The 20,964-nt window shown below is 39.2% G+C and overlaps 1 long non-coding RNA gene across 1 annotated transcript in view; it reads right to left on the minus strand.

Moving 5' to 3' along the window:
• Nucleotides 1-17,657: 17,657 nt before the first annotated feature.
• The window catches only part of LOC125755948 (uncharacterized), a 31,645-nt gene continuing 28,338 nt past the window's right edge, over nucleotides 17,658-20,964 (minus strand). Inside the window, exon 3 of the long non-coding RNA XR_007413586.1 lies at nucleotides 17,658-17,858. This is a non-coding gene — a long non-coding RNA (uncharacterized LOC125755948). The remainder of the gene's footprint in view (nucleotides 17,859-20,964) is intronic.

Below are 20,964 nucleotides of genomic sequence, written 5' to 3' on the forward strand. Positions count from 1 at the left end.
ATGCTATTATAAATGATTTTCTTCTTCAAGTTTTATTTTGTGATGTTTCCTGATGTATAGAAACATAATTGGTTGCTGTACATTGGTCCTGTATTCAGTGATCTTGCTAAAATTATTATTAATTCTAAGAGTTTGTAGAACCTTTTGTCTTTCATGTTTCTGTTTTAACCATGTTGCTGTTAATAATAAGTTTTATTATTTACTTTTCATTTCTTAAAACTTATCTTTCTTACCTTGTTTTGCTGACTATATTATACTGTATAATATTGAATAGAAATAGTGATACTAAACATCCTTATTTTATTCCCGATCACAGAGGAAAAGCTTTCATTATTTCACCATTAAGCATGTTTACTATAGAATTTTTGTAAATCTCTATTGTGTTAAGAAGTTCCCCTTTACTTCTAGTTTCCTAAGTGTTTTTTTCTTTTTAATAAATACATAGATGTTGGACTTGGTAAAATATTTTTTATAGATCTGTTCAGATAATAATCAGATTTTTCACACTTATTTTGATAATTGGTGAATTACACTGAATGATTTTTATAAATCATTACTGGAATAAGCCTAACTTTGTGACGTTACACTTTTTATAAATATAAATATATAATATAAATTGCAGGATATGGTTTGCTAAAATTCTTTTAGGATTCTGCATTATAAGAATTTGGCTGGGGATCCCTGGGTGGCACAGCGGTTTGGCGCCTGCCTTTGGCCCAGGGCGCGATCCTGGAGACCCGGGATCGAATCCCACATCGGGCTCCCGGTGCATGGAGCCTGCTTCTCCCTCTGCCTGTGTCTCTGCCTCTCTCTCTCTCTGTGACTATCATAAAAAAAAAAAAAATTAAAAAATTAAAAAAGATTTTGGCTGGCAATTTATTTTTTTCGTATTGCCTTCTTTTGCATGATTTTGGTATTAAGGATATGTTGGCATCATAGAACAAATTAGAAAGTATTTCCTTTTTTATCTGCTCTCTGAAAGAGTTTGCATAGAATTGGTGCTATTTCTTCCTTAATGTTTAGAAGTATCTGCGAGCAAATACATCTGGGCCTAAACATTTCTTTGTAGGAAAACTTTTTAATTAAATTTGAAACAGGTGTTTTTTGAGATATAATTGACAGGCAAGAAACTGTATGTACATAAAGTGAATTATTTGATACATTTGAATATAGGTTCCCATACTTGAAACTGTCACACAGTCACCACAATCAAGATAATGGAAATATCCATTATTTCCAAAAGATTCCTTGAAGTCCTTTGTATTGCTTCCTTTTTGTCACTCCCCATCCTCATCCTCCAGCAACTAATGATCAGCTTTATGTCACTTTAGATTATTTACCTGTTCTCAAATTTTATAGATGTAAATTATGGGGTTTCTTTTTCTTGTCTTTCTTCTTATGCTCAGCATAATTATTTTGAGGTTTATCCAAGTTGTGCCATGTTTTAATTCATTTTTTTCTTGAAAGATGAGCAGTATTCCATTGTATGTACATATTACAGTTCAGTTAACCAACTACCCACTGATGTATATTTAGGTGTTTCCAATCTGGGGCTATCACAATTAAAGTGGCTATATCTATTTGTGGACAAGTCTCTGCATGGACATATGCTTTCTTTTCTACCTAGGAGCAGAATGGCTAGGTCATGGTAGGTGTAAGTTTACCTTTAAAAGAGTCTGCCAAACTGTTTAACAAAATAGTTGTGCCATTTTACATTCTTACCAGCAGTGCGCAAGAATTTCAGTTCCTCTCCATCATCTCCAATACTTGGTATGATCAGACATTTTAATTTTAAAAATTCTAATCTAAAAAAAAATTCTAATCTATAGGTAGTGGTATCTCATTGTGATTTTAATTCATTGCCCTGATGATTTAATCATGTGCACCATTTGTATATAATCTTTGCTAAAGTGTCTGTTAAAGTATTTTGCCTATTTTATATTGGGTTGTTTGTTGCCTTATTACTGAATTTGAAGAGTTCTTTATTCTAGATCCAAGTTCTTAATCAAATACGGGGTTTGCAAATATTTTCTCCCAGTCTGTGGTTTACCTTTTCTTTCTCTTAAAGTATATTTTGAAAAGTAAAAGTTTTCAATTTTGATAATGTATAATTTCTCAATATTTTCTTTTAACACAGCTTGCTTTTGATGTTGTACTAAAAAAATTATTGCCTAACCTAAGGTCACAAACACCTTCTGTATGTTTTCCTCTATAAATTTATAGTTTTAGGTTTTACATTTAGGTGTATGATCCATTTTGTGATTTTTTTGTTCTGGGTTTTTTTTTTTTTCTTTTTTTGGCAGTTCGCCAGCTTCTTATAGAAGTAAACGTGCCACTACCATATGGTCCATGATTTGCACTGTTGGACTTTTATCCCAGAGAAATGAAAACTTCCGTCCGTACAAAAATCTGTATATGAATGTTTAGAGCAGCTTTATCCACAACAGCCAAAAACTGGTAAGAGGGCAGCCCCGGTGGCCCAGCGGTTTAGCGCGCCTTCAGCCCAGGGCGTGATCCTGGAGACCTGGGATCGAGTCCCACGTTGGGCTCCCTGCATGGCACCTGCTTCTACCTCTGCCTCTGCCTCTCTCGGTCTCTGTCTCTGTCTCTCTCTCTCTCATGAATAAATAAATAAAATCTTAAAAAAAAAAAAAAAAAAAAAACAGAACAAAAACTGGTAAGAGCCCAGATTTCTTTCAACAGGTATTTTAGCAAACTGTGATACACCCATTTCATAAATACTACATAACAGTAAATAGTAGTGAACTATTAATATGTGCAACAACTTGGGTAGGTCTCCAGGGAATTGTACTGAGTGAAAAAAAATTCAATCACTGCCTGATTCCCTTTATAAGATTTTGTTGAAACAACAAGATTATAGAGTATAGAATAGTTGCTGCTAAGGGTTATATTGGAGCAGGGGGATAGTAGTAAGAGAGAAGTGACTATGGTTATACAAGGGTAGCTTGAGGGCTTTTTGCAAGTGAACTGTTTATTTTGATTGTGGCGGTAGTCAGAGAGCCACCCATGTAATGAAATTGCACAGAACACACACACACACACACACACACACACACACATGCAGTGAGTACATGCAATTATTTTAAGCAATTTGATTGTGATGTGACTGATTAACAAATAGTCATTTGTTTTTGTGTTGTTGTTGTCCAGGGGTTGCTAGTATTTTGCCCAGAGTTTATCATTTTTATCCGTCGGAGAGTTAGTTAATCCAATATAAGCTTCTCCACCATTACTGGAAATAGAACCTCTTATTATTCACTTTCCATTATGATTCTTTGTCCCATAAGTTATTTAGAAATTCTTAAAATTTCCAAATATTTGAGAATTTTCAAGTTATCTTTTGTTACTGATATACGGCTTAATTTCACGAACAAATATTTTCTGCCTGAAAATAACTTTGAATGACCTTATTCCTTGTTTTATGGACCAGAATATGTTAAATTTTGGTAAGTATCAATGTGCATTTGAAAAGGATAGCTGTCCTGTCATTTTTGGATGCAGTGCTCTGTATAGAATAATCAGGTCAAGTTTATTAATCATGTTGTTCAAGTCTTTTATACCCTTATGAATTTCTTGTTGACTTGTTCTGTCAGTTACTGAGAAATGCATGTTTAAATGTCCCAGATTTGGTTATTTCCACTTTCAGATCTGTCAAGTTTTATTTTAAGTATTTTTAACTACGTAATTAAGTGCATACAAATTTATACTTTTTATACATTTCTTGAAGCTTCAATCTTTTGTTATTATGAAAGTTTCTCATTTCTAGTGCTGTTTCTTACCTTAAAGTCTACCTTATCATTTGACTAAAACTCATTAGATTAGCACAGCTACATCAGTCAGCTTGCTTCTGCTTTGTGTTTGTGTGGTACACTTTTCTGTATCTTCTAATTGTCATCCCTTTTGTTTTGTTATATTAAAATGCGTGTCTTGTTAGCCACATAGTTGGTGTTTGTTTTTTTTTTTTTGAAATCCAGTCCATACTAATTTGCTTGAGTAGCTGCCACCCTGCCTGTTTTGTAGACCTTCTATTTATCTTTTTTAACCTTTTTTAGATAATAAAAATATTTAATTATTCTATAATTTTCATCTTGCTTTTAGTTGTGCGTTCCTATACTATTCTTCAAATGGTTACCCTAGAGACTACTATCTGTGCTTTTTACTTCTTAAGGTTCAATATAAATTAGTTCTTTTACTACTTCTCAGGCCAGAATTTTTTTAACTCCATTTTTAACTTTTTTTTTGGTATGATGGTTATGAACTTTAATTGTGCATACACATTAAATCACATGAATTGTTGTTGACATCTTATTCATTTGTGTGTATCTCTTTTATTTATTCCTTTCTATATTTCAATCTGGTATCATTTTCCTTCTGCCTGAAAAGCCCAATTTCATGTTCTTCTATGGGAACCCCTGGCAATAAATTTTCTGTATTTATCCAAAAGTATCTTTATTTTTCTTTAATTTTTAAAGAATATATTTTTTTAGTATAAAATTCTAGTTTGGAGATTACTTCCTTTTAATACCTGAAGGTATCTTTCCACTGTTTTCTGGCTTTTGAAGTTTTTATTGAGAAGTCAGATATTAGCCTTATTGTTCATTGACTATTTGAAAGTGCTCTATCTTTTTTCTTTTGCTGCTTTTAATATTTCCCCTTTGCTTTTAAGTTTCTTCATTTTTCCTATGATGTAGTAGGGATAAGTGTTTTTTTTCTCTTAGTTTCTTTATACTTATTTGAGGGTCAGGGTGATCCTGTATCTGTAGCATGATGTCTTTTATGTGTCTTCTGTATGTCTTGGAAAGCTGCCAGATATTCTCTTTTAAATATTGCTTTTGCCCCAATCTCTCTATCTTCTTCTGAAATCCCAGGTACTATATTATTTTCAATCTGCTGCCATACCTATTTATTGAGCTCTTTTTAAATTTCAGCTATATTTTAAATTTCTAGAATTTCCCTTTAATGTATTACAGTGCTCTGTTGAAATTATTCTCTTCGCATCTAGTTTCATAAACATATCAATCAGATGCATGAACGCATATAACTGAAATATCTAGATCACCTTTTTGTCTTTTTATTGCCTATTTTCCTCTTGACCCTGTTTCCTATATACATGGATATGTTTAACTGAATGTCAAACATTATATAAGAAAAATGAAAAGGTTGAGAGTAATTTTTTCATCTTCAGAGAGGATTAATGCTACCCTCCACCAGACAGCTCAAATATGGGCAGCTGACCTTAATCCTTGGTTCAAAGTTATGTTACAGCCTTTGTAAGATTGAGTCTATGATTCAAACCTACCTTCAGTATATACTCCAGACTCTCACTTAGAGCTTGAGTGTTTGCTAGAACTTAGAGAATAGTGGGTTCTAATTCTCATTTCTCCACATATACGTGACCAGTAAAAACTTCTGCTGTTTTCCTGCTGTTTTCTTCAGTGGTTTCCTAGCCTTTTTGTATTGTTCAAATTAAGAATCCAACTTCATTTCTTTCTGAAACTTTCATTTTGTTCATTAAACTTTATAAATCAGGTGAAATCATGAAACTGGTAGTTAAGTAAAGGCTTGAAAGTTTAAATATGGCCTCTTGGATTCAAAATACCAGGAAGCATTTTTTTAGTGATTGAAATATCCATTATTGTTAGCTGACTCAATAAATTCATCCATGCGATATGGGAACATTTTTCTGTGTAATGTGTACATATGTACAAATATGTCCCCAAAACACATGTGTTCAGTTTACCCCTTGTTCAATTTCTTCCCTCTTCAAAGTAGAAAGGAAACTTTCTTCTATATTCCTTTAGAAAGGAAACTTCAGGAGATCACATTAACCCAGTATTTGTCAGGCAGATTGCTCCAGTTATGATGCAATATGGTAGAGACAAGTTATAAAACTAGAAGATCCATAATGAATTGAGCAGCTGTAGGGTTTGTCCTCATTCAAATATCACTCTCTACTTAATATCAGAATCTACTGAGTCAACAAATCAACATGTTTCTGGTCAGTATGATAGAGATTTTTGTCTCCCTAGATCAATTTCTCCCTTTCCACCTCCCTTTCTGCTGAGAGGCTGAATTCCATAAATGTATTAAATGGGCTCCCTTCCTCTCTGGATTCCATTTGGCTTTAGCCAGTGGATGTCATTGGCAGGAGACCAGAAAACAATAGAAGAATAATATCAGGATAATTACTCTCCCAGCTCCTTCTCAACTGGATTACTATGAATGGCCTGAATCCCTCTACCTAAATCACAACTCCTTTGTTACAGCCCTCTGCTCTGGCTATAGCTATGTGCTTTGGGTCACAAGTGGGAGTTTGGGGTTTAGAGGTGGTTGGCAATGGCCTTCTTCCTATCCACATATCCTTCAATATCCTTTCCTGGTTTCTCCAATTCTGCCCAACAACGTATTTTAAGGTTTCTTTAGTAAACTATCCTCAATTACACAGTCTGACTGAGTATGCCATCTGCTTCTATAGGGACCAAGACTGGTACAGTTTGACCCTCCCTATCACAAGTAAGCAGGGCAACACAATGCAATACAATGGATATATGATGTAAGTCCATTGCAGAGTGAAATTATACATTTTGCAAAAGATGGTAAAATTTTACGGAGCAGATGAAAGTAGTGTTGGAGAACTGTTTGAATCACATATAAAACTATTTATCTAATGCAGGTTAGCAAAGTTTCTCCAGTGGAAAATGGAGGAGAAAATTAGCACTTAGCCATTTCAAAAGAGAATGATTTTAATGTCAAAGAATTAAAAGAAGCATTAGGCAAATATATGAATTATTTGATTCATCTTCTTTTTCTTCTTCTTTCTTCTTCTTCTTCTTCTTCTTCTTCTTCTTCTTCAATAAAAGAGATGTTTTATTTATATTTATTTGTACCATAAAACTATATGAAGTAAAGGGTGTCCTTAGATATTACCCTACTCTTTTGTCAGGAGTGTTGTACCCAAATAGAAAAAGCCACCAAATAATACTCAGTTTACTTTTTCTTTGTCTTAAGAATTAGCATATAATTACAATTATAACCTACATTTTATTTTTTAAAAAGATTGTTATTTATTTTGCGAGAGAGAGCATGATCAGGGGAAGGGTCAGAGGGAAAAGCCGACTTCCTGCTGAGCAGGGAGCCGGATGTGGGACTCCATCCCATCATGACCCAAGCCAAAGGCAGATGCTTAACCAACTAAGCCACCCAGGCACCCTTATAACCTACATTTTACTACATGTAAAATAAACTTACTTTCACAGTTTTTCACTTTAATTTTTAAAGATGAAGTTACAGTGGAACTTCTTCTCTACTGAGAATCAAATTTTGGCCTCCACTTTAAATGGAGTCACTCTAAGTGGCTTTTTTCCAGGACCAATTATCTTTGGCTAAGAGGCTCTTTGAACATTCTCAGAGGAGTTGTAGCAGGTCACTCGTGGGGGCGGGGAGGACATCGGTTCCTTGAAAAGATTTCTAAGGCATCCCTTTGGATTTGGGATTGGCCTCTGTAGTCACACAGCCAAGGGTTTAGATTCTAGCTTCATCTACTGCTAACCCCTTGGCATTGGCTAGGATGAGGGAGCATATTCAATTGTCCTTTAATATCATTGTATAGTGGCAGATGGGAGCTACACTTATGGTGATCATAACAATGTATAGAGTTGTCGAATCACTATGTTGTGCACCTGAAACTAACATTGTATGTCAATTACATGTCAATAAAAATACATAGAAAGCAAATATTTTGAGGTGATCAAGGAGTAATTAGCAAAGTCCAAATGCAGGGATACAGTAACATACAATGCTATCCTTAAAAATAAAGCATTCAGTTATCTTAGCAGCAAAAATTGGGGTTATTTAGGAGTAACAGGGAATTGCGATTAAGGACATGTAAGCTATGGCAAAACCATACACAAGCCCAGCAAACAAAAGGAAGGAAAGCTAATTTAATGGAGAAGAAGGAGGAAGTTTGGAGGGGTTGTTCTGAACAAAAATCCATTGGAAAATCAAGAGTGCAGGGTGATGATAGTTTCTCATTGACTGAAGTTTCTTGTAGGAGATGCAGTGTACAACTTTCCTTGGTGAGGCCTGTAACTGATTCTTTCCTGTTGATTATTCTTTCCTTAGGGTCTGTAATTGACAATTCTTCCTGTAATTGATGTTGAATATTAAGGTTCCCCTGTTTAGCCTCCGACTTCACGTTAATGAGATGTCCCTTTATTAATTTTCATAGCATGTATCAGCCAATGGCATGTTGAGTACAAAAGTAATAGCCAACTCTTAACTCCCAAGTTTTAGAACAGAGTTTCCCAACCAATAAGCTCTCTTGTGCCATAGGTCCTTCTGAGACTTTAAGTCATCTACAGAGATTAGGGAGCTGAAAACTTCAGGTTAGCCACCTCCAGTCTTGAGCAGCTTTTCCTAGGACTCTGAGGAGAACTACTTGAGCAGATGGGAGTTGAATGGGGTCTCAGTACCTGAGACCAGAGAAAGAATACAAGGAATTACATCTGGCTCTCTCCAGTGCACAGAAATACACTGTGCATGGGCAAGGAAGTGTCCACCACCCGGGCATGTGATTCCACAGGCACCTGCAGTTGCCTGTTGTGGAGCAAGTAAGTTCAGGTGGGATGCCCAAGTAGCAAGGAGCAAGCTGTCCAACAAGGACGTGACTAGTAATTAGGGAAGATGAGCAGGAACATATCCAGGCCTCGGCCCTAAATCTCTTGGATACTTCTGTCCCTTTTGGTAGATTTTTTTTTTAAAGATTATTTATTTACTTACTTACTTACTTACTTAAGAGAGAGAAAGAGCACAAACAAGGGGAGCGGCAGGCAGAGAAAGAGGTAGAAGTAGGCTCCTGGCTGAGCAGGGAGCCCAACATGGGGCTTGATCCCAGGACCCCAGGGATCATGACCTGAGCTTAAAGCAGACGTTTAACCAAGGAGCCATCCAGGTGCTCCTACATTTGCCTTTCAGGGCTTGCAGCAGAGTGACTCCTCTAGCATTATATACACAAATAGAAAATGAGAGCTTCATCACTATTTTAAAAGATTGATATGAAGTTTCATTTGATACAAAATTCATTCCCTCTTCACAATTTATTCCAACAAAGCAGCTTCCAAGAAAAAGCAAAAGAAGACTGTTGGACTCCTTAAATACCATTTTAACTGTTGTAGAAGTTTTGAATGATTATTTATAAAAGTTCAAGTTTTTCTTACCTATTCATGAAAATGAATTTTGCATCCATGATAATGATGAAGTATTTTGAAGACGTTATTCTTTAAAAGTCTTGTCTAAGAACTGCACACAGCATATAACAAGAGAATAAAAAACAGTGTTTGTAAAAGTTAAAAAAAAAAAGAATGATTACCTTTAACCTATAGGAGAACTAATAATTTAGTATTTATTTTAAAATATTAGTTTCTAAAATAATAAGGCCAAGGAACACAAATAACAAGACAGACACACACAAAATATCAGTTAATTTTCTGAATTGAGAGCCACATACCTGTTTTAAAGCTCAGGAGGCCATTTGAAATTTATTTTGGTAATGTAATGTAGTTAAACCTGCATGGTATCAATTTAATGATTTTTTTTTCCCACTGACATGCTTTAATAACATGTATGAGGTCTTATCACTGTCCTGTTCCTGCGCTTTCAGCATCTCATTTGTATGCAAATTCTCTTGCATGCAACTTACTCTCTGGTAAATGCAACCAGCGGATTGAGTGTCTCCATAATTATGTTCCATCCTTGTCTACCCTATTTGTTTCTTATTATATCACTGTGGCAGTCCCTGCTTCGTGTTCCAGTCATGAATTACAGAGTGGCTCCAACAGTCATTTTCTTATGGGTGATGGGCCGCTCTACCTCCTTTTCCTTAAGGCGTTACCCGCTTACCCTTACTTTCAAGACCAAATGTGCGAGGCTTGTTCTGTCTTCCTTCTGGTTGTCTCCTTCTGTTTCTTATTTATTTTCTAACTAGAAGCCTTTTGGTTCTAAGAGAGATAATTTGTTCAACTTACTAATATAGCCCCTTTCCTCGCCCTCCCTTGGTTTGATTTGTGTGATACTGAAATATGAGGCGAAATTATTTTATATACACATGTATTTTGGGGTTCCTCACTAGGGCCAAGAAATCTAATGAAAATTCCACATGGGACAGCCATACCAGGAATAAACACTATGCGGATAGATTTACGTATCTAATACATAATATGTATACCTGCTTCTACATATGCATGTAAGTGTATGGGAATGAAGTGTGTGTGTGTGTGTGTGTGTGTGTGTGTAGGGAGAGAGATTGTGTTCTGAAACAGTAAGACCTATGTTTGAACCTTACATCAATCATTAATTATCGGTGTGACCTTGGGCAATTTCTTAAACTTCTGGACTTCATTTTCCTCATTGGTAAAATAAGGATAAGGGATAATATCTATCTCATAGGGTTTTGTGAGAAATAAATTAATTAATAAATATAGAGTTCTTCTTGGTACATTATAAGCATTCAACAATCCTGTCAGCTGTTTCTTTATCACACAGGATAAATAATATAGACATACACATACAGACATTGATGAGATTGGATCCTCCATACTCACTCAGCCAAAATTTACAGCACCAGAGTGCCAGACACCATGCAAGAATGCTCGGAGGTGCAAGGATGGAGAGTCTCTGCTCTTGGATGTACATCCATGATCCTCCCCAGTTGGATGTACATCCATGATCTTCCCCAGTCCTCCCCATTGTGGACCCTCATGGGCCTCCTCCCTCAGTCTGTCCTCAATACCAAGGCTGCCTGCACCCATTCTGGGTGGGAAGTATGATAAAGGCCCCAGGCAGCAATAACCAGGCCTTCCTTGCCCACCACTCTTCTAGCTGTTGCATTTGACCAAAAAGGAATTGTAAGATTCTCAAACACTCTTCTCCATCCCAGTTTCATGGAGAGACTCACCCACGAGGCCCCTCAGTGTCCAGTGAGTGCAGCCAGCGTGGGCTGCTTTCCAGGTCCTGGCAGACAGGACAAGCCGTGTTTCCTGTGCTCTTGTTCCCTATCACACAGCACACGCCATTTCCCTCCAGGGAGGCCTCAGAATTTTGCACAGCAAACTGAGAGGGGCTCAGGGGAACAGCAGCCCCATAAACATAGCCCTTCCTGGGCTCAGAGGTGAAACCTGGACTTTCTCAAGCTGGAGAAGCAGGATGTATTTAGAGAGGGACATTCTGCCTCTAACCTGCTTGGGCACATTCATCCCCATCTTTCCTGCCACCCTTTCTCATCACCTCTCTCCCCTCAACTCCAAATACAGCCTGTGGCGTCTGTCTTGTAAAGGTCAGGCTTTGCCATTTATGACCTGCTTTGGTAACTGCCCTGTTCTTATGGGAGGCGGTGTTTTGTGCTTCCCATTTTATAAGGAAACTGAGCTCTGAGACATTACAATTTGCTCAAGGCCGCACAGCATGACAAGGTTATACATGACAGAGTTTAAGGTCGACATTGGTTTTACTCAACTACAGTTTATTTTCATTTACGTACTCACTCAACGAAATTTATCGAGGGCCTACTATGTGTGACAGAGACAGGTGTAGGCAGGGCCAGTGCCAACTGTACCTGGCAAAGCCTCTGGTCTCCTGGAGAAAATGCACGAGTCAGTAACTGATTGTAACTAAGTGTGTTGGGTGTTGTGGCAGAGGAAGGACACTTACTGAACATTGTGCGGGAGATCTTGCCAGAGGCTGCAAAGAAGTTTCCATGAATGCATCTGTGACCAGCCCTACCTCCAGGGACCTGTTGCTGCTCACATCCCATGTCTGCCCTCTCATCTGTCCAGCTGTTCACCCAGGGCAGGGCCCTCTGTAGGGGGTACCCAGGGCTGATCTCTGAGAGGAACACAGGCTCCCTGCCAAGGTCAGCAACCTCACGAAGAAGCACAGTGGCAAGAGCAGCCCTGAGTGTTGAGCAATCTGCTAGTGGTGGGTTATTGCTGTGTGGGTGGTGAGAGGAGCCTGGAGGGGAAAGGTGGAGGAGGTGTGGCCTGGGAGTCCGCAGATGTCAGCATGTAGGTAGGACAGCTGGCGGAAAATGCCTTCTCTGAATTTCTGTTACAAACGCACACCAAAGAATCTTTTTTTTTTTTTTTTTTTTTAAATAAAGGCATTCTGCTTCACTGGGAATAGCTCTCCTTGGTATGAAATTTACAAATTTCACATCAAATTCATACAAATTTCAAGGAGTTTTCAGAATAGTAAGGGAAACAAAAAAATAGGATGTTCCCCACAACTTGCTGAATACTTACCCTGGGCATCGTGATGTTGTTTAATTTAGGCAATCGCTCTGACATGGGTATTGTAAGAGACGAGGAGGTTGAACTTAAGAAATGTGTCTGAGTTTCCACAGCCAGTAAATGGTAGAGGCAGGATTCGAACCCAAGTCTTTCTGACATCAGCGCTCACCCTCCTAACTACCAAATCGCCCATGGTATCTTCCAACATGGAGACCCATGGCTGCAGTGGTGGCTGGCAGGTGTCATGAATTATGCCTCAAAGAGGAACAATGAGGAAGGAATTTTAGTGTCTGTGGGGATTTTCCAGTTAGCCAGTGGGTGTAAAGGCATCCTTCACAGAGGAATAGCATGGGAAAAACATCAACCTAAAGTAGCCTAGATGTTCAGGAAATCCCCAGGGGCATGGTATTGTTGGGTGGTGAGGAAGGAGGGTGGTAGTGAGCATGAGAAGAGATCATGTTGGAGAGGGCAGGGTCAGGACTTTGGGATTTTCTCATAGGTGATGGGGGCGGGGTGGTTATGCAAGGAGGCATTGAAGAGTTTAAGGACTGGGTTTGGGGTAGGAGCTTGTAACATTAACATTTTTTGCAGGCATTTCCAAAGAAAATTTAGAGGCAGTTTGGAAAACACTCTAGAGCCGTCACCTGGGAGATGAGTTTAGAGACTATGTGTCCACATTTCTGATCATGTATCCTTCTCAGTAAAAAAGTCTTCAACAGATTTCCGGTAGATGTATGTTTATTCACAAATGATCATAATACAACTGTATTCAAACATTGCGTGCATTAAAATGTACACAAAAAAGTAGACACTAAAGATGTGACATAAAAATAAATGTGAGGTTTGGGACTAGATGGAGCTGGTAACCACCAGCACAATATTATGAATATATTCAATGTCACTGGATTATGCATTTTAAAATGGTTAATGGTTAATTTTATATTATGTGATGTGAATCTAACCTCAACACAAATAAAAAACAAGCAAGCATGAGCAAAATTCAAAACTTTTCTCCCCCAACTCTGAATTTTCTGGCATACCTTGGGTACACATGCCCTTTTGGGGTGTGGGGCATTGATGATGAAGCCTGATGTAAGGGCCTGGCTATAGGAAAAGAGAAGAGAGAAAGAATTTGAGGTGTGATTTAAGAGGTAGAACTGACAGGGCTTGGTAATTAAAGGTGGAGGAGTATGTGAGAAAGGAAAGAAGGCAGGAAGACGCCCCGTTTCTGATTTGAATATTGGACTATAAAAGAAAGGTTTTCCCTGTGCCCAGGAACTAAAGTGGTCAATACTTGGATAATTTCCCAGTGGTTGGCATAGGCTTGAGTGGGGCAGTTTCTAGGTATGTTCAGAAGTGAATCCAGAAGTAGGCAAGCTCAGGAGTGGGAAGCAGGAGCAAGTTGGGAACAAAGCAGGAAGGATTTCACAGGTTTCATGGAAAGGCAGGGGAGTGAGAGACCAGGGTTTAATCTTGGCCAGTTGAGCCAGAGTGCCTAGGGGACATGTTGGGAGAGCAGCAAAGACTTGTGAATATATGGATATGGGCTTGGAAAGAGGCCACCCATGGAGAACATGAACCACTAGACTAAGAATGTAGCCCTAGGGAGGGACAAAAATTAAGATGTTGGCAGAGGAATGGAAACCTGACATGAAAGAGATTGCCTGACCCAAACCAGGAGAATGTGGAGTCATGGAGGCCAAGAGGGAAGTTCAAGAATGAAAGACATGGTCCCGGGTGTCAAATACTGCAGAGGGACAGGTAAGACAGGAACTGAAGAAGTGTCCCTCAGTAAGCTCCCTGGTGACAGAAAGTAATTCCAGAGATGAATGGGATAGAATGGAAGGATGTGGAGCAAGAAGTCCTACTGTTGTGGGTTGACTAGTGAATGGAGATGAGTTGGTAGAAATCCTACAAATAGGGCAGCTTTGGGTCATCTGATTACTGATCTAGAGCACCTTCTCTCCTGCTGCATCTTATTCTAGAAAGTTCTAGAAGACTGATTACAGACCATGGGCAGCATAAGGCTTTTGGTTCTGGTCTTCTATATATGGGCAGTTTGGGAAGCCAGCAGAATTTCAGACAAGTAGTAGGCCATTTAAATCCGTGTACTTGAGGATAAGGATGTATTTAAAGGGTTCCAAAAATGTTCCTGGGATTCTTCTAAGGAGTCTACATAGAGTTAGGGAGAGGCAGAGCAATAGAGAACTTCCTTGGCCTCCACAACCAACTACATTCCTTTGGTTCATGTCAGGTGGTCCCCAAGAGTGGGGCCCAGGCTCTTGCTTTCAGCCTTCTGGTAGACCTTGCCCTGCAGTGAGTAACAGGAGGGCAGTTGGGTATCTGGTGGGGAAACGCCATTGGCTGGTTTAGTCACTCGCCTCCACACTTTCACATCCTCTATCAGCACCTGCACAGTTCAGTCGTGACCACACACACTCTTCCTGTTTATATAGAAAGTGCCATTCAGAAAGCTTGCCAGGGAGATGGGAGCTCCACACACAGCCTCAGAAGAAAGAAGCTGAACAACTTATTTGAGAGAGAAAGAAAAGGAGCCTCTGAGTTGAGAGGTAAGATTAAGCTGTAGAATGTCTGGTCTTCTGGGCTGCCATGGGTGGGAAAAAATAACCCTTGCCTTGGTACCCTTGTTCAGGGGTGCATCAGGGTAGCCTGGCCTTCCTCTTCAGGACTGGGCAGCACAGAGCACCCCCATTGCACCCCATAGAGATAATTCAGCTTTGGGTAAATGGCTGGGCAGACTAAGAAGGCAGATTTGGAACATTATCAGAAAAAGCCACAGAATTCATATGGATGCAGCATGTGAAGAATATATACAGCCTTCATGTGGACGTGTTGATACCGAGGGTAGCTGGGCCTATGGGCCTTATGAACAGTATGTCTGTACCTTATTTAGACCATTAGGTGTACCCCTAAAAAAGAGGTTATGACATGGCACAGACTAGACCTCTGTGAATGGTCATAGAGAATAACGTCCCAGAGGCCTGGTCACAGGAAAGGGAGAATATGTGTGTTTTACCCGAAGGCCACCACTGCTTCTGCATAAATAACTCAGAACAAATGACCTCAACAACAGGGTCTGACAGCTCTATCCCATATTCTTTGGATAGCACATTATATACTATGCATGCACATATGCTTGGGTGTGCAGATATCATACATATATATGTATAGCACTATCCACACACACACACACAATATACACATAGACACACATCTAATACAAAATAACAATAGTGACAATATTTTTGAAACCAGAGATCTGATGGTGTGACAAAGGATTTTGTTTCTTAATATGTGAATTCCTTGCAATTGAAGCTCTTACAAATGTAAAAGTAAAATCATGTTTAGATATGCAGTTCATAATCCCTTTTTTTTTCAAAGCGTTGAATATTCACGAGGTAGAGCATTCAGGAATTCTGTGACCTGTTACTGCAACAAAGATAACATAAGCCAACTGTTAACCAGTACCCACAAGAGCAGAGAAGTGGCAGTAAACTCGTTCGAGTCTTGATTGTACAACTAAATAATCCATTAAAAAAATTATGGTGTCTGCTTTTCTCAGAAGTATTTGCCCCTTAGTGCAAAGTGAGGGAGAGTTTCTTCCTTTACGTAGGTCTGTTGGGGTTTCTCATCTCACTGCTGATGTGAGATTACTACAGTGAAAGTAACACAACACTCAACATGCTAAGGTTTTGGTTTTGCTTCTGTCTACTGTGGTTCTCTTTCTCCAAGTATCACCTGCATTTAGTGTTTAGTTGTCATGCATATTTTTATTTATTTGCATTTAGAAAATGAAAAAAAATACATTGCTTGTTCACTGGATTTCTGGGCTCAAATCTTAACTCTAACACTTGCTGTGACTTCGGGCAAGTCATTCATTATACCTCTCTGCATCAGGGTCCTGCCATCTGTAAAGTGGGTACAATAGTCCCTACCTCTTATGTAAGGTTTAGCAGAGCTAATACATGTAAAGTGCTTAGGAGAGTTCCTGGCACACTGAAATAGCTCACTAAGTATTAGTGAACATCATAATTTATTATTATTATTATTAATCGTCATCACCCCCTTCTCTGCAATTAGGCTGTTAGACTTGGGGCTGCTGAGTGGTCACTTTAGTGTCTGCCTTCAGCTCAGGTCACGATCCCAGGGTCCTGGGATTGAGCTGCAGGTTGAGCTCCTTGCCCATAGGGAGTCTGCTTCTTCCTCTCCTCTCCATTCACGCTCTTTTTCACTCATTCACACACACACTCTCTCTCTCTCTCTCAAATAAATAAAATCTTAAAAAAAAAAAAACTGTCAGACTTTAAGGGAAATGGTAGGAGAGTGGGAAAGATTGAAGATGGGAGGTAGAGTAGGTAAATGAGCGTATGAGGGGATACGGAGGAGGTCAAAGCAAGGATACCCAACACATGCAGTGCAAACCCTGCAAGATGTAGTAGAGAGGGGGCGCTGGGAAAGGAGCCCAGGGCAGAGCTTCCCATGAGTCCTGCTGGTGATGGGAGCAAGCTCCAGAGCTTGGTGGATTTGATGACATGAGTTCATACACATCCGTGTGTCCATGTACACAGCAACCTGGGCAGCAGATACCTGTAACCAGCATCCATATGACAGTACATGGCATGGGCCCAGTGTCTGTCACTTGCATGTACATGTCACATTCCTTCTCATGCTGTTGCATCAGATTGCTTGTGATTGTGCCTATTTTAGAAGATAGCTGGTAGCTGGCCCAAGGGTGCAGAGCTGGGTGGGACTGGGCAGTGTTGGGGTCTGAGGGTCTGACCATCTCCGGACTCTGTGTACCTAAGCTGTCAGTGTCACCTTTCCAGTACTGAGTGATATTGAAATGTGAGTGATGAGAAAGCCAGGTCCCAGAGAATTCAGAAACAAGTTGAAAGTCTCGCTGAGATTTAACAGTCTGGGGAGGAGCTGGATGCTGGTGTCTGATTTCTAGACTCTTTATTCTACACATCAGTTCAGAGAAAGAACTTGCCTGCCTCCTGATGTTGACAGCTATGGGCCTCCCTCAATAACTCACTTTTTCTTCCATACTTCAGCTTCTTTATCTGTAAAATGGGTATAATAACCTGTCCTACATAGATCACAGAGTTTTAGGAGATTCCAGTGAGGGTACATTTACTATTCTTTCTTATTCATGTAGGAGAAAAATGTGAGAAAGTGACTTTCAGTACAGGCAGTTATAGGAAAAGTGAAAGGGAAAATATAAATGATATTGGTTCTTAATGATGCATCATTAGGTAGGATTTAGCTCATTTTTTCAAATAGCTGTTTTGCTCTCTGGTACTGATGTTCCATAAATCTGTTGAGTCATTCCCATACATGGAAAATTAATTTATTGCCAATTTTTATGATATTACAAATCAAATGGCAGCGACTGTTCTTCCACAAATCCTGTAGCACATTCTACAAGTTCTTTTATTTTTTGCAAATCTGATCAGCAAATGGTGTTCTCATTTTTGTTTTCATTGGCTCTTCTCTGATTATCAATGTGTTGATTCCCGGTGTTTTAAAACATAACTGCAAGAAAATAAAAACATTATCCCTCATCCAAAAAACAGCCCAAATCCATGTTCCTTTTAAAGTGAAGTAGCACCATTTTTCTCATAATTGAAATACAAACAGGTATGTGTGTACAAATGTGAACCCACTGAAAAGCACCTTGCCAGAGATTTCTCCTTATACCTATTATCAGTGCAAAGAATGGGGGGGGGCGGTTATCATGAAGACGAGACAACGAGACTCCTGCAATAACTAATAAACATGACAATTTGATTTATTAATGGTCCTCCACTGTAGTCTGTTGACAGATTTTTCTTTATGGAAAAATTACCATGGTTTAAATCTCTATCATATGGCACTTAATTCAATCGACAATATGTTACCAATTAGATCCTGCTTAAACTACCATCAGCCAGCAGACCACGGAACATGTTAAGTAGGATGACAATCAGATAACTAGTAAAATGCTTTGCGGCAGCTTTCTCAGGCCCAGGGTGCAGTGCTGAAGCAATGGAAAATGAAGAGAGTAAGGGCAAGTCTAGCATTTACTTCTCCCCATTCTGAAAAAAGAAGTTGTTTCAGGTTCTCCCGAAAGTGTACGAAGAGTTGGGTTTGAGTTGGTAGTTGTATCTGCTGATACTCGCTATCCCTCTTCCAACCCTCCATGCTCTTGCTTCCTCTGAGGATAAATTTGCAAACTGAGAGGCATTCTACTCCCAAATCCTCTCTAATGTGATAATGTAGAACTTCAACTCAGTCTTGATGTCCCATTTAGTCGTGTGTTTTATGAGTTCACCTTTCTCCCAAGCACCAGCTGTTGACAGCGGTAGAAGAATTCTTGGTAAGTGGGATGAACTTCTTTTCTTATTTTTGTCTTGGAATCGGGCTGTAGCCTGTCAGTGCACTGTTGCAAGAGATAGAAACCGAATTGCGTTGTGCTAAACAAAAGGGCAATCTTTTGGAACAATGGGGGTGGGGGGGGAGGGGTGGCGCTGACCAGGTAGGTATAAAGTAGAGTAGCAAGTGAAGGGGTCTGAAGGCCAAGCACCCAGAACCAGTACGAACACCATTAAGAACAACAGTAATAGGAACTTGAACACAGTTTGTGCCATGTAAGGTGGCCACCACTGTGACAGATATGACCTCAGTTGTCCCCACTTTGGGGCATTACTTAGGTAAAATACAGAATCTCAGAGAAGGGAGAGTGTGATGAGCTGCTTCTAGGTCACATGCCTGTTCCCAGAGAAGGGTCAGGTCTGTCCATTTGACTTCAGGTTCTACTTCCCAGGGCTATGTACAGGAAGGCATCCTCAAAAGGAAGAATGCAGTGACAACAGGAAGGGGTGGATAGTTGGAAGGTGACAGCAAAAAATGGCAAATGTCTGCCCCATAGTTACTGCACTGCAGCCTCTGAGTGGAGGCTGGTTAGTTATAAATGAGAGAGATCAGCCATTGGTGGTTTGTTTCCATAGATAGGTGCACAAAAGGGGGAACTAGGAGACAGACCCCACTGCTTCCCACATTCTCATTCTGGCCACTTTGCATCTATAGCTTTACTTGGCTTCTATAGCATGAGACCCAGGAATTTTCTTGAAGATCTGAGCAATAATATGGAACTTCCTTCTAAATCTTTTCCCTTTAAATCTAAGTACTGTTTCCTCAGCTCTTACCTATGCCAAGTCCTTTTCTGAGTCCTCATAACCACTCTACAAAGTAGATATTCACATGTAGAGAATAGAGGTTCTAAGGTTAAGTGACCTGCCCAAGTACATACAGTTAGAGGGAGGTTCAAACCGAGGCCTCCATCCCAGCCAGCCTTAAGATGGTCCTGAGTCTAGGCTGTGCAGCAGCAGTACACATGGCAGTATTTGAATAAAACCCCTTTTCCTCCAGGACACCACACTGTGTGTTGTGTGTGTGTGTACATGTGCATGCATGTATGTGCTATAGGCACACATAACCAGGAAAAATGCTGAGAGGAAAGTTAGGGGCTCAGAGAAAAAACATCCCATATGTTATAACTTTGCCTGGGCTGTCCCTGTTTCTAAATACCGTGACAATATTTTTTGAAGCAAAGATCAAAGGACATATGGTCTGACTCATGGGTTGACAAAGGGAAAAAATATTTGAAATTGGAAATATCTGGCACAATTTGAGATGTGTGGCTACAATCATTCTCAGAGCACCTGGAAATCATGGAGTTCTTTTTGAAACACTTTGAAATAGTGGCATATTAAATCCCATTCTCCAAACTAGGAATAATTTTATCAGCTAAAATGAGGACTGTTGGATATATTGGCTATTTGGTTCCATAGCTGTGAAACTTCTTGCTCATGAAAATAACAAAGGTGTGAAATCTGTTTACATCACCTGTAAAATCATTAGAAATAATAAGAGAATTCTTTATACAAAAATAAATAGATTTCTTATGGCAAAAATAACCAGTAAGAAAATATAATGAGAAAAAGGGGATATAATTCACAAAAACCACTGCAATTTAAATACCTAGAAAAGAACCTAAGAGAAAACACATGAGACTATATGAAAAAAAAATCTACTTAGGTTTGTGAAACATAAATGAAAATGCATAATATGTGGAGACTAGATAAGCAGACTCAGTATATACTCTCACCAAACTAATTTGTATGCCAAAAATATATAAAATAAAATTTCCAGTACAGTTGGGGAAGAAGGGGACCTGATAAAATTCCAATCTAAAATTCTGATGAATTTTAGATTAGAATAACCAGGATATTCTTGGGGAGAAAAAAGAAGAAAAGGTGTGGGGGTGGGCAGGCATAGTGCTTGCCTTGGGGGGTATGAAAGTTTCAGTGGTCACATGGTTCCAGGTGGATAAACAGATCAATAGGAGAGAAGAGAAAGTTCACACACATGTACACTCACACATGCAAATTTAGTAAATGATAAATGTATTGAATTGGTAATACCAAGAATGAGGACAATAATATCGGGAATGGTCAGTCCTCATTTGACTTGATTCTTTGGCAGATCTGACACAGTTTTTTGCTCTTTCTTTACCAAAGCAACTTCCATCTCTGCCTCCAGAGCATCATTTTCTTACTTCTCTTCCTATCTCACTGGGCACTCTGTCACCACCTCCTTT

The sequence above is a fragment of the Canis lupus genome, chromosome 10, assembly GCF_003254725.2.
Source record: "Canis lupus dingo isolate Sandy chromosome 10, ASM325472v2, whole genome shotgun sequence".
Lineage (NCBI taxonomy): Eukaryota > Metazoa > Chordata > Mammalia > Carnivora > Canidae > Canis > Canis lupus.